This window comes from Prionailurus viverrinus, chromosome B3 (assembly GCF_022837055.1).
Source record: "Prionailurus viverrinus isolate Anna chromosome B3, UM_Priviv_1.0, whole genome shotgun sequence".
Classification (NCBI taxonomy): domain Eukaryota; kingdom Metazoa; phylum Chordata; class Mammalia; order Carnivora; family Felidae; genus Prionailurus; species Prionailurus viverrinus.
This window is the reverse complement of record NC_062566.1, coordinates 35457504-35472716: the sequence shown is the minus strand read 5'-3', so window position 1 is coordinate 35472716 and position 15213 is coordinate 35457504.

Sequence of the window (15213 nt, the reverse complement as noted above, 5' to 3'; positions counted from 1 at the left end):
GCAGAGTCTATAAAGCCGGCCTTTGGAGCTGTGTGGAACTTCTGTCTCCCTTGTTGAGACATCCAGGTCTTGGGCATTCTGGTGATATGAACATGTCCAAGAAATTCAAAGAGTTAGGGCAACGCCGGGGTCTGAGCCCTCAAATTACTTGGGCTCTGCTGAGAGATGGTGGGTCACAATGCCAGTGAGGGGGTAGGATTTCAGTAATTCAGGCTTGTATGGGAATGGGCCAATAATTGAGAATGGCTAGGAGTGAGTTAGGTGATGTTAATCGAACTGCCAGTCAGTAGGCAAAAATTAGGCACCCACTGTGTGCCCAGCAGTGTTAGGCTTAATGTAGCTGTAGTTGCCAGAGGGGTCCACAAAGCCCTAGAGTCTAATCCAAGACAACAAAAGGTTTACACACACTTGTCTTGATCCACGAGGGCTAAAGGCAACAGGCAAAACAAAACCCTTCACAATGGAATAAAACAAAATATTGAAGAAATCTGGGCAAAGGGAAAATAAGGAGAGGAAAGATAGGTAACTGTAGGAAGGAGAATCGTATACAAAGTGTATGGAGAAGACAGGCAGGATAATTAGCTGCTGCAGGGGAGGCTCAGAAGGTGCAGACAGAGCTCAGAAGAGGAGATGGGGGAAAGCTGGGCCAGGTGGCAAGAGGCTCTGAGAGCCCAGCCTTTAAGGTGGAACAGCTGTGGATGGAGGCATTTGGGGAGGAGGCGAGGCTGGGATGGCTTGCAGAGACAATAACTGAGTTAAACCTGGAGTGAGATGTGGAGGGGTGGTAGGGTTCCCCACACCCCCTTACAGGATGTGGACTGGCAGGGGAGAGCTCATTTGCAAGCCCCTTGCCCACTTACTTATTTACCATCACCCTTCGGGCAGTGGATTATTAACTTCAATGACTGTAGGTTACTCAAGGTAGGAGCCCAGTCCTGGCTGGGTCTTACTGTCACATCTCCCTCAGTTGTATCCCTCCTCCACCTTCTGCAGGTTCATTCTCCTCTAGCCTCTGCTCCTGCCATTCTCTGGGCCTGGAATGCCTTTCCTCTCCACCCCTCACCCTTCTTTTGGCTCTGTTCCCACCTCCTCTGTGCAGGGTTGGCTGTTCCTGACCTTGGCTACCTGCATTGCTCATTGGACCCCTGACTGACATCATTCTATGTGTGAAGCCATGCACGTGTGCAGATGGCAAGTGCAGAGATCCTATTGTGCTGTCAACTGACCTGAGCACTTTCCCACCTACAGAATCAAATAATGAGGTCCTGAAAGAACCTCAGGCTGTAAAGGCTGTACTCCTTAGGAACCTGGTGTTGGATGAGGACTCTTGTGCCTTCTTTAGAATATTCCTGCCCTGATTTCTGGTCAGATGTCCTCCAGCTTCTCCATGCCCTTGGGCAGACTTCTCTGGGTGTCCCGAACGGTCTCCATCCTCTTGGACCTGAGACCCATAGGAGATCCTAACCTCATCACAAGCCTAGAATGCAGTGTCAGCATGGAGCCTAGCATTAGGGCTGCTCTAGCTGCCTTTTTCCCTGACCTATGTCCCAGGCCCTGGAGAACGCTGCCCTCAGAAGCCCAGGACCTGCTTGCCCTGGAATAGCCTAATCTGATGAATCACAACAATAAATCCTGATTTTTGCATCCTGTGAATAACGTGCAAAGTACTTTCACATCCGTCTTCCCTCTCCAGTCCTACCTCATTGTGGGAGTTGGATACCTTCTCTCACTTTTTGATTCTGTCAAAGTATAATTTTTATCACATGTCAAAGGTTTATTTAACCCATTAACAAGAGAACCAAAAGAGTGGTTCAGAGGACCACTTGAGATTTGTGTCTTTAGTTGGAAAAGACATATTGAAGTACCTTTGCTACAATAAGAGGTGAAGCTGGTTAGTGTCTTCCAGGACAATAAAACTGTAACTTTGGTGGTTCTGTACTGGACTTCACATACACGCATATACCTATTTATACATGCAGCTACTAGTTAGCACGTAGCTTTGCAAAGTCAGGACTCTAATCAATAGTAAATTGTAAAATAGAGGTATTTAATTTTTCCCGAGAGAATTAAATAATGCTTAACTGTTCAACTCTGCCCCACAATGACATTGAAAAGATATATAGTCCTTTTGCCTATTTCTCTTTTTTTTTAATGTTTATTTTTGAGAAAGAGAGCATGAGCAGGGGTGAGGAGAGAGAGAGGGAGAGAAAATTGCAAGCAGGCTCCACCCTGTCAGCACAGAGCCCAATGCGGGCTCAAACCCACAAACCATGAGATCATGACCTGAATTGAAATCAAGAGTAGGATGCTTAACTGGCTGAGCCATCCAGGTGCCCCTACCTATTCCTAAGTTATGGATAATTTCTGTTAACAGTTTAGAGCACTCTCCTTACTCCTCCCGACCAGTGCTGAACACCCTGAGATTTGTCATCTTGAGATCCATCAGCTCACCTGTCCTCTCAAACCACAGAGCTTTGTGTTTGTCAGCTTTTGCAGCTCACTGTGTGAACCTGTCCACAGGGTGGGGTGGTATTCCTGGTGTGGTGGTATTCCTTGGTTCAGAGCAGCCCTTTCTGAGATGTCTTTTGTGCATGATAATGGCAGTGTTCACAGTGAGCTTTCCTACAGTTGGTTTATTTAAGCTCTGTAAGAATTTTAAGTGGTACACAACTTGGCAAAACCCCTACTCTTGAAGATTAAAAAAAAAATCCAAACACTCAAAGGTCACGTGATTAGAAGAGGCATAACTAGGAAGTAGCAGAGCCCAGCTTTGAACCCAAGGCCACATGTTTGTTGTCTGTAGCTGCTTCCCTCCTTCATGGACATTCTGAGATGGACAGAGTGTTTCTGCCAGTCTCCTTAGCACTCTTCTCCCTGTTACCCTTCTCTCTGCACCACCTCTTATTGGGATTTACCTGCTCCTCTAAATGCCCTTTCCCTCTGCCTGTCATAGGAAAATTAACTTTCCTGGGTTATCTTGCCTTAGGATCTAGCTGGTATTCTAAGAGCCTGCTTCCTGAGGATGCTAATGACTTGTTAAGGCTCTGAGGGCTGTTTGCACTTTCACAGATTGTCCCTCCCTTTCACAAGGTGTGGAGAGGTTTTCATAATGCAGCCCCTCTTCTCTGACCTTATAGGTCAGGCTCTGTCATTCCTCCCACCACCCACTGCAAGGGTGCTCACCATGTCTGTGTGCAGGTGAGCAAACCACCTGAAAGCTCAAATGAGTCACCCAAAGTCACACAGCCAGTCAAGTGGAAGAGCAAGGACTTGGGATTCTCAGCCTCTTATACCCTGGCACCTAGACTTGACCACATGTGAAGGTGTTTGGGAGGCCAAACCAGGGCAGGTGGGCAAATATACATAGACACCTAGGGGTTACTAAACCCAGATGGCAGGGTTTAAAAAAATCTCTCTGGGGGCACCTGGGTGGCTTGGTCGGTTGAGCATCCGACTTCAGCTCGGGTCATGATCTCAAGTCCATGAGTTCGAGCCCCGCGTCAGGCTCTGTACTGACAGCTCAGAGCCTGGAGCCTGTTTCAGATTCTGTGTTTCCCTCTCTCTCTGCCCCTCCCCTGTTCATGCTCTGTCTCTCTCTGTCTCAAAAATAAATAAACATTAAAAAAAATTTAAAAAAAAGTCTGTCCCAGCTTGGAAACCCACTCTTGAGAAGTCTGTCCTCCCAGAGAGATCTGCGTGTGCGCGTGCGCACACACACACACACAGAGCTTAATGCAGTAAGGAGCATTTTCCTGAGCCTCCATGACAGCCCTGCAGCCCAATTCTTTGGATCTCTCTCCAATCCACCACACACTTTCTCCTTGACCCAGACTCTGGAAGCCTTGCACCCCAAGCTTTCCTTTCCCTGGAAACTATCCTGTTTTGGTTATATAGCCTGCCTCACAGAGGCAGAAGGAGAAGCCGAAACTTCCCACCCTCCACCCAGGGCCTGCTTCCCTTCACTCTGCTCGTGTGTCAGCCTGAGCCATACTAATGAAATGCTAGCCAGACCTTGTTATTTCTCCATTCAGGCCCTTGGGTGGTTCTTCATTTCACTCGAGTGAAAGCCCAAGTCCTTTCAGAATCCCCTGCCCCATTTCCTCCCTTACTTCATCTCTTACCACTCTCCCCCAGGCCACATTGCTTCAAACACACTGAGCACATTCCAACCTCAGGGCCTTTGCACAGGTACCTGTGTCACTCATACCTCCCCCACTTATCCCCTGAATGACTGCTTACCTCCTACAGGCCTTTGCTCAGATATCACTTTCATTCTGAGGACTTTCCTGAGCCCCCCCTGCCCCCCCGCCATAAAATCTACTTCCCCCTTCTCTGCTGTTCTACTCCCTTCTCCTATTTTCCTCCATAGCATCTAGCATCATCTACCATGATAAACTTACTTCTTTAGTGTCTGTTTCTTCCTACTAAAACTTGAGCTCCACAAAGGCAGAGATTTTCACTGCTCTATCACCAGGACCCAGAACAGTGACTAGAACATAGTAGGGGCTTAATTATTTAATGAATGAATGGTGCTCAATGAATGTCAAAAGAATGAATGAATGAACTGATCAATCAGAGGAAAAATTCATAGAGGCTGTCAGATTTCAGAGGAGAGGAGTCTCATTTCTGGCAGGGGCAGGGCAGGCGACCAGGGGAGGCTTTCATGGGGAGGTGATGCGCTGTGGGGTTCACTGTACTTCCAGGGGAGAGTGGGATCTGAGAACAACAGCAGCTCTGCCTTCACTTCTCTGCCTTCAGTAGAGGGGAGGACACTGGAGTTGGAAGTGCTAATCATCCTGTGAGGAATCGCTCCTCTCGGCAGTGGAATACTGGAATATGCACAGGGCTGTCCATTTATTTTCCTTTGGCCCCAAGCAGCTGGGTCTCATTTTCACCCTAATTGCTTTGCTTCAGGTTGCTGTCATTTGCCAGGAATAGGGGCAAGCTAACTGTGCTGGTGGGAGAAACAGATGTCAGCTCAGAGTCCTCCTCTGAGCACCTGATCCTGGGCACAGAACATGGGACCCCCATGGAGGGGTCTTTAAGGACTCATCCACGTGGTGTCCTCTGCAACCCACATGATTCGGCCCCAGCTGGAGTGGGAAGCATGGAAAGGTGGAACCCCTCTCTCTGGTTTCTCAGCAACTAACACAAGGTAAAGGGAGCCTTCTTTACCGTGGGGCTGCAGGGTCTTGGGCCAGGGTATAAACATCTCGTGCAAGGGTATTCTGTCTCTTTTTACAGGGAGGAAAGGGAAGTCAGGGTTGGGGGGAAGTAACCAGCCCAGAGACATAGAGCAACGCAGGGGACCACCCTGAGCTAAAACCCACATCTCCAGAATCCTCTTCCCATCACACCATGCTGCATCTCTGTGCTGCCTGCAGGACACCTGTGGGAGGTCCCCCCAAATGACCGATCAGGCCTACCCTCCCTGATTCCAAACCTCCATCCTTATTTTTCTAGTTAAGTCTCGCCCTTCTGGCGTCCCATTCTTTCAGCCCTCCGCTTTCATTCAGTGGACAGAGACGAAGGAATTGAACTCTAATGTGGGATCTGGGCACCTGTGCCCTTCAAATCTCTCTCACACACACTAATTTTGATAATCCTGAGCATGGCCCAGTGTGCTTTGCTTTTCAGTAACATTTTCATTCTAACAGGGGCTTTCTGTAGATGCGCCTAACCCCCCACCCCCAGTCCTGATTAGCAGAGAGAAGTGCAGGTGCTCAGAAAGGGAGCTTGCTAGTGGGGTGGGGGTGGAAAGAAGGGACTGAGGATCTTGCAGGCTCAGCAGAGGGCCAGCTGTGTCTGCCAGGCAGCCAGCTCATCTTGGAGTCAACCCCAGCTCTGACAGTAACTGCCCTGTGACCACAGCTAAGTACCTTCATGTTGCTAAAATGAATGTGTCTCAGCTCCAAACAGGACAGTTCCTGCCCTGGAGGGTTGGTAAGAGTGATGTGAGAACCTACAGGCCACCATGTGTTATGCTCACCTTCCACATCCCTTTCTCCACCCGCTCCCTTTATCAGGACTCTCTTCATGAGGCAGGCAGGCTTTGGACGAGCCAAGTACTGTCCTGTAGTCTGTGCATTTATCACTCAGTGAGGAGACAGGATGGCATGATCAGTAAGCATCAGCTTTGGCATCAGGGGACCTGGGTTCATACTCCAGCTCCATCACTTGCCAGCTGTGTCACCTGGGCAAACTTGGTTTCTTTTTGAAATGTTTGTGATTATAAGACTTAACCGTATACAGAGTCGTTGTGCAGATAACTTATGTGAGGCACCACTAGCCTTCCCATTAGGGAGGTAGGTTGGAATCTGAGTGTAAACAGCCTTGAATGCCAGGCTAACTTGGTCCTTATTCTGTAGGAAGAGGGGAGACACAGCAGGTGTTTGAGGTGGTAAATATGGAAACTAGATAACATGTTTCCTGAGTTCCAGTGCCAAGCCCCTCACCCTGCCCTCTACTGCACGGATCCCATCTGCCCTTCCAGGTCCACTCTCCCCTTCTCCTGCTCCTCACCCCAGGAGGCTGCCCTTGGGGGGTAAATCACTGGGCTCCCTTGACTCCAGTTCAGAAGAGAGGCACCAGCAGAAGGTGAGGGGTGGGGAAGATGGGAAGTCAGGGGACTTTGTTCTCAGCCCCCTCCCTGCAGGGCTGCCTCACACTGATCTCCCTTCAGTGGCCTAAGTTACAGCTCCTCTCCCACTCACTCTCCAGGCCCAGGAGTGGTGAGAGCCTCTCTGTCATTAGTCTTGCACTGTTCCTGTAGTAGCCTTCCAGCCCTTGCAAAGAGCCTCTGATGACCCAATTTGAGTGTGCCATCCTTTCCTGCTGAGATACATGCCCTGTCCCCTCTGGCCCTGGTCTCTCCAGGCTTCTATCACTGAGTGGCTAGGTTTGGGCACAGCAAAGGATACTGGAAAATGTCCATCAGGCCTTGGCCTGATTACACAGTGATGGGAACCAGAAGAACATCTTACCAGAAGGGGTGGTGCCTCCATGTCCGGAAGCTAGGGCCTTTGCCTCCCGAGCCACTTGAATTTGAGGGGAAAAAAGTGACCTTTAGAGGCTCTCTGAGGAGTGGCTGGGAACGGAAACAGGACCAGATGCATGAGCTTCAGGGCGCACAGCTTCTGCTGTCCCATCCCAAGCCAGGGACCAGGCAGTTCTGCAGCCCCGGCCTCTAGGTAGGGCCTGGTTCCCTGCAGCCCTGGCCAGACCTGACCTTTACCAGGTTTAACGAAGGGATCCTACAGGACACATAAGGGGGGCCCTGGAGACCTTCGCTGCCATCCATTTTGCTGACTAATGTTGGCCTGGTTGCATTACCTTTCTGAGCCCTCCATTGTATCTGTCACTGAAGATGATAGCCTATCTGTGCACATGTTTGTCATGTGGTCAGATGAGGGCATGTGTGTGCCAGGTCCATGGTGAGGGGAGCCAGAATACTCCAGCTGCTAGCTCAGACCTTCTGGATTCTAACTCTAGCACTTTCTGACCACATGACCTAGGGTAGCTGTTAACCTCTCGGAGCCTCAGGTGGCATCTGTCAGTGAGGGCTGTTGGGAGGTGAGTGAGATAGTACACAGAAGGAGCTTAGGACAGTGTGAGGCCCACAGCAAGTGCCGGTAAACCAGAAAGCCCTGTGCCCTTAGGCGAGGGCAGTGGGTTGTCCTGCCAGTAGTAGTCGCTCTGACTCCAGATGGAGAAGGTAATTAATGACTATATGGTGTGGTTGAGATTGCCAGAGTGGGGCTTTGGCCTTGAAGGTATCTGCCACCATTCCTCTTGATTAGGCATTGTCTCTAGAATATAACCCCTTGACCCTGCACTGTCTTAGGGACATAGGCCCAGGTAAGGTGAAGGGGCAGGCATGTGAGTCCTCTCACCACATACTGAAAAGTATCAGCCCTATATTCTTGGTCCCAGTAACTGAAAGCCCTGAACCCTTGGGGGAACGCCCAACACTTAGCTTCAGAAGTAGTGACCTAGAAACCTGGAAAACAGCCCTGAACTGCTGCTAGGCCATCTCCTTGGTCACCTATCTCCACCTAGCCTGGGGTTGGGATGGAGAGAGCAGAGGCCCTCATCATAGAGACAGAGGTGTTCCTTCCTCGACCTGCAGCACCTGCCCTTCTCCTCAGAGCTCAGCCTGGTCCACCACACAGAGTGTGGTCACTGCTTCTGGCCTGTGGGACGGTGACCCATGCTTGTCTCTGCTCAGCTCTGCTGCCAATCTAAAAGGGGCCACATTCTCTCCAAAAGAGCACATCCAGGGGTCATGAGTCAACTGGGCCCTCTATCCCTTCCCTGAGGTACTAGGAGGCCTTGTGCCAATTAACACCAGGCCCCTCCCAGTAGCCACCAGGCCCCGCATGTGGTCCCTCCAGGCTCTAAGAGGCAGGGCACTTAAGAAATGGGGACTGGCTGCCTTTGTCCCTTGAAATTACTTCACTGATGGTGTTATCCCAGGTACCCAGAGCTTTCCTTAATACTTTCTGGTGAGTCTTTCACCTGGCAATTTGGTGAAACCTCTGTGGAAGTCAGTTACCTTTGAGTATAGGCCACCCTTCGGTGGGCTAACTTTTGTGGGTTTTCCTCCTTCCCTTCCTTCCTTCCTCTTCATTCAGCAAACACTTTGGAGCACATTCTCTAACCACCGGTTGTGGCAGGCACCAGAGTCAGAGAGACAAACCAGGTTTAGTCCCTGTGCCCAGGGCTTCACAGAGGAATGAAGGAGGCAGCCCCTTTGGCAGTTATAGGACCACAAGGTAGGCTCCCTGACGGAGAGAAGTCCCTTCAGTGAGAACCAGGGCTTGCAAGTCTCCAACCACCTTTCCCTCATCCCACTTTACATTCTTAGACCTTTCTCTAGGTTCTAGAAGTGATAGGACACACTCCCTACCCCATTTGGCTGCTGCCTTTACTCGTGTTCTCTCACTGCATCCATCAGGGTGCTGTGGCTGTCAGCAAGAGCAATCATCTTTGGCTAAGTTAAGGAGAACAGGATTCTGTTGGAAGGACTTGGGGCAGCTCCAGGCTTCCCGGGAAGGCCAGAGCACCTGTCTGGGAAAGGATAGGAGCCGAGCAGTGGCAAGGGTCCACTGCAGCAGGAACTGTCTACAACCCTCCGAGGCTGCAGCCAGAATGAGTATGCTCAAGATACCAAGGTTACACAGAAGAGTCAGCCTGGTGCTGTGTGGGTGGCACATGCCCATGCCCTGGTCAGGGGAGGACAGGGCATCTTGACTGATGACCCACTAAGATGGCCCACAGCTGGGGGAGGAAATTCCTCCATGTTCACTGGTGTCACTTAAAATTGGGAGTGACCTTGGAATAGAATGGAATAGGTAGAAGGGAACAGAGTAGGTGGGTGTCCAGAAAACTGTAGTGACTGCTAAGGTCTCTCTTCCATCATCCTTGTTGGCTCCACTGTGTTGACTGTTGCTCCCTGGCGGCAGCACCAAGCCCAGACTCCTTAAGGGCCAGCCACAATGGTCCAGGCACACTGACGAGTTCACCATTCCCCTCCGGCCCCAGGTTGTCCTGCGCTTGGGTGACTGCAGACTGGAATGTCCTTCCTCCGCTTCTCTGTGTGAAGAACTCCTGCCCATCCTGCCAGGCCTGGCTCAGTTGTGCCCCCTTCCTAGATCTCCCAGCCAGGCACAAAGCTCCTGCAGCATGGGGTCTCACCTCTGCCTGGAGGCTGCCCTCGCTGCACCAGAATTGGTGGCTTATGGATTTTCTGTCCTCATGGTGGAGTCCCCGATGCCCCGCTCCGACGGCCATCCTCCCTCTCTTCCTTGTGCTCAGCACAGGGCCTGCTGAGGTTCATGGGATTATTTGACTGCTGAGGGTATTCAGAATCTGTGATTAAGCCATGCCCTGGGGCCAGTCTATCCTGGGTCCTGGGCCCCAGGCTTCCATCCTTCTGCCTTCACCCAACACCCAGTTAATGTCTCTGCAAAGCCTTAAAACATTCCTTTAATGACAATAAATAAATAAATAAATAAATAAATAAAATCATAGATTAAAAATCTGGAACAGTAAAACAGCCGATGACGCTGTGTCGGCAACTTCCCAGAGGACAGACAACACACACGTCTCCTGAGTGGGTGGCCTTATAAGGACAGGTTCAGGAAGAGAATGGGCAGGAGGCAGGGCCACTCGCCAGGAGAGGGAGAGAGGCAGGGACAGGGGTGAGTGCCCCACTGCTGAGTTGGGAGCAGAGCCAGCAGGGGTGCTGGCTAGGACCCAGGTCTACAGGGGGAGCTGGCAAAGTGCGACCTCCAGCGCCTTCATTGGCCCAAAGCCTGCCTGTGCTTCTGCCTCCACTGCCATCGTCACCAGCACAGGCGCTGACCTGCTCTCAGCCAGCTGCCATGCTGACCCCACGCTGGCCAACCTAGCACTGGTGACCTGCCTGCCCCAGGCCGGGCCATTTCTCATTCTTCTTCCCACCTTTTCCTAATTGTGGGTCCAGCAAGGCCTGACACCCAGCTGGTATGCAATAAAGGTTTGTTGGGTGGAAGAATTAGTAAGTGAATGGTTCTTTGGTGGTAGTTTTGGCTATACCAACTGAGTGTAGCACCTAGAAACAGGGGCTGTGTCTTCTTAGAGGGACTAGTGCAGGGCTGAATTCATGGGAGACGCTTAAAAGATTTGGTAGTTGAGTGGGTCCTCTCTGGAATAGGACTGAGTGATCAGTTCTTGCCCACTCAGGACCACCCTTGTCCCTAGCACGCAGCCATATATGTCCCACAACTCCTCCCTGAGGCCAGTGGGTGTGTGCGTACCAGAGAGAGTTTCTGGGAGAGTCCTGATTCTTAAAGCTTTCCTCTGACCCCAGCATGTCTGGGAACAAAGCCCTGGCCCTGAGAACGGAGAGTGAGGAGAGGTATGTACTGGGAGGTCCCATGCTGGGGAGGAGGGGGGTGCTCTGGAAACCTCTCCCCATCCCCCATTAGCTCATTTCCAGAGCTCCCTAGAGCCTCAGATGCTCCTTGCAGTGAGTTTTACAACAGACAGAATTGATAGTCAAATGAGATGAAGAGACGGGAGGGTCACCCCTTCCAGTTGCCAGCTTTTACTGGGCCTAAAAACCATCACTTAAGAGCCGCTATTCATGAGTTAAGCATTGATCTCTCCCTAAATCCTCTTTTAACAGGCTAAGAGTGCTCCCTGCAGGGGCCACCAAAGGAATTCTCTAATCACCAGATAAGAGGACAGGGCAGCTAGAGGTCAGCCTGGGGAGGGACTGGGAGGAAGTGTGGAGGGAAGGGGGCTGAGAGAGAAGAAGGGTCCAGGAAGGGGAGGATCCTGACTTCTCCACTTGATCGTTGGAGGCCAGCCCTCACCTGAGGGTGTACCCCCTCCACCGTCCCCAGAGTGGAAAGGTCAGGGGCTGAGAGGAGGCTCTGGCAGCCCCTCAGCTGGTGCTGTTCCTGGTGCCAGGAGACTGTTGTCAGCTGCAGAAGGCTGACTCAAGTTGAAGCAAGAGCCCCCAGAGGCTCCTACCAGAGGTGGGAGAAGAGTGGAGCCAGCTGTCAGCTTGAGCCTGGTGAGCGCCCAGCCTTGCCTGAGACCCTGGCCTCTGGGTAAGGCCTGCTCTGTAGTCGTTCTGTTCCAAAATAGAAACGTCCCTTGTATAAAGAGTAATGCAAAACACAACAAAACTCCTTTATGTGACTGCTTGAAATTCCACCATTAGTCACATATTATTTTGGGTTAAGCATTGCCCCTCTGTGGTACATTGAATAATGGTCCCCTGAAGACATCCATGTCCTAATCCTTGGAATTATGTTACCTTACATGGTAAAAAGGACTTTGGAGATGTGATTAAGTTAAGGGTTCAGGATGGGAGATTATCCTAGATTATCCAGGTGGGTCCGATGTAATCACAAAAGGTCCTTATAAGAAGGAGGCAGAAGGGTCAGCTAGAGGGCAATCTACGCACACCTCCCCACCCCCTCCCCCGGAAAGGGAGCAAAGAACTTGAGAGTTCAGCCAGAAATAGTCTATGAGACACTACCTCCCCCCACCCCCAAACTCCCAGAGTCAGGAGGCCTTCTTCAATCTGCTGGCACTGAGCTCTGAGGGAACATGGTGGGAACACAGGAGGCAGAGTAGACGGGAAAGAAGTGACAGCAAGAACTAAGGTAGAATTTGCTTCATTCTGCTTCTCCAGGCCAGACCTTGGTTGCCACCCAGTGCCCTGGCTCCGCCATCCTCCTGGCCCCCTCTCCAAGAGTCATCTTGTTAAGATCCTGCCTTCAGGTAGCAAAGTGTGTCATCTGCTGCTGTTTCAAGGGGCCACCAATACAGTCACCTGACCCTTAGTATTAGCTGTAGAGATTACCCTCTCAGGTGGTACTCCCAGAATCCTCTGCTGTGGCTTCCTTACACCCTGCTGACCAGAGAGACTGAGTCACGGGTGGGGTTGGAGGCGTTCTCCCAGGTTTTCTGAGTTCCATTATAAATGCTAGAGATTTGTTGACCATAACAGTGATGAGGAGGATGATCAGAGTAAAGGTAGCAGTGATTACAGAACCACGGCAGGGTATAAATATGTATAAACCAGTAAATAGCTACTAGATACCATGCCACAAGCCGCCTGTGTACTGTCTCATTCAGTCATCCCAACTGGGAGGTTTCAGAATCCCTATTTGATAGATAAGGAACTGAGGTACAGAGAGGATATGGGACTTTCTAGAGGTGACACAGCTAGTTAGCGATAAGGCTACAGTTTCAGCTCAGATCTATGCCTTCAGCTTCAGAACCCATGCCTTTAACTACTACACTATCCCACCTCCTAAAAACATTTTAAATTTATAATGTGCCGATTGATGCCCCCATTTTATTTATTTTTTTAACAAAGTAGTTTTGTTTTTTTAAGTTTATTTATTTATTTTGAGAGACAGGGTGTGAGCAGAGAGGGGAAGAGAGGGAGGGAGAGAGAGAAAATCCCAAGCAGGCCTCACACCATCAGCACAGAGCCTGATATAGGGTTCAAACTCACTAACTGAGAGATCATGACCTGAGCTGAAATCAGGGGTCAGATTGATGCCCCATTTTAAATCAGGCAGTAGTTTCCTAGGAGTGGGAAGTTTTGTGCAGGTGGGCGAAGGATGGGAGGAGTGGCATGGCGGAAGGACGTGCAACATGAGTGAGGAGCCTACCACTTGGCCGCTTCTAATCAAGGGCACTTAATAAGGTGGCAGGCCGAGGCCAGACTACCTTAATCAAAACACACATAGCTTTGGGGGGCACCTAGCTGGCTCAGTCAATGGAGCATGTGACTCTCAGTCTCAGGGTTGTGGGTTTGAGCCCTATGCTAGATGTAGAGATTACTTAAAAAATCTTTAAGAACAAACAGAATACAAATGGGTTTGGATTTAACACTGCTTTTTTAGAAATTGAACTTGAATTTTATTCTTTTCAAGTGCAGTTTTGTTTTTGACCAACTTTATGCCGTCTTGCCAACGTTCTCAAATAGTTTTGCATTGCCCGCAAGTTACTCAAAGCAAGTTTTAAGGCCAAAGAATATTTTTAATGTGATTTCAAGTTGGCAGGCATTGAGGCTTAGTGGAAAGCACCCAGGGGCTGGATAGACCTGAGGAGTCCTGGGTTCTGGTCCCAGACGTTGTTTAGGCCTGTATAGGCCTGCAGAAGTCCTCACTACACATTCCAACAAGGTGTCTGGGTTGAAGCCATGAGAAGCATGGAAGATTTTGTTTTTTTACGGGCCTCTGCTCCAGGTCCAGTCCTGCTCTCTGGGTGGAGATGTCTGAGAGGTCTTGATTCTCTGGTAACTGCTGCAGGTCTTTGCACAGGGCCAGTTGGGAAGGGCGGGGGCGCTAGTGTCTTGGCTTCTGACCTCTGCTGCCTCATCATGGAACAGTTCCCACAACTGATCCCCTCAATGCCTGGGGTCCTCCAGAGGGTAGGCCTGGGTGACTGGAGATAATTCTGGTCCCAACCTGTCTGCTCCACAAATGAGGAAAGACTGCCAGATTGTCAGAGCAGAAGAAGGCCTAGATCTGCTGGCCCTGAGGGTCACACACACTGGGCATGGGCCCATTATATTGAATAAGAATCCTCAGAGGTACTGGTGTAAAAACAGACACATGGATCAATGCAACAGAACAGAGAACCCAGAAATAAATCCATACATATATGGCTAATTAATTTACAACAAGGGAGCCAAGAATATACAATGGGGAAAGGATAGTCTCTTCAATAAATGGGGCTGGGGAAACAGGACAGACACATGCAAAAGAATAAAACTCAGCCATCATCTTATACCATACATAAAAATTAAATGAAAATGGGTTAAAGACTAGAATGTAAGACCTGAAACCATAAAACTCCTAGAAGACAACATAGGCAGTGAGTTCCTTCACATAGGTCTTGGTGATGATTTTTTTAATCTGACATCAAAAGCAAAAGCAACAAAAGCAAAAATGAACAAGTGGAAAAGAAAACGATTCTGCACAGCAAAAGAAACCATCAACAAAATGAAAAGGCAACTAATGAATGGGAGAAATATTTGTGAATCATATATGTGATAATGGGCTAATGTCCAAACCATGTAAAGAACTCCTATAACTCAACAACAACAATTTTTTTTCTATTTAAAAATGGGCAGAAGATCTGAATAGACATCTTTTCAAAGAAGACATACAGATGGCTAACAGGTACATGAAAAGATGCTCAACATCACTAATTATCAGGGAAATGCAAATCAAAACCACAATGAGATGTCATCTCACAACAGTTAGGATGGTTATTAACAAAATGATACGAAATAACAAGTGTTGGTGAAGATGTGGAAAAAAAGGAACCCTTGTGCGCTGTTCGTGGGAACGCAACTGGTGTAGTCACTATGGGAAACACTAGGGAGTCTCCTCAAAAAATTAAAAATAGATCTACCATATGATCCAGAAGTTCTACTTCTGGGTATTTATTCAAAGAAAACAAAAACACTAACTCAAAACGATAGATGCACCCCATGTTCACTGCAGCATTATTTACAATAACCAAGATATGGAAACAACCTAACTGTCCATACATGGATGAAAGGATAAAGGAACTGTGGTGTATATATACAATGGAATATTATCCAGCCATAAATGGAATGAAATCTTGCCATTTGAGACAACATGGATGGACCTCAAGGGTGTTATGCTAAGTGAAATAAGTCAGACAGAG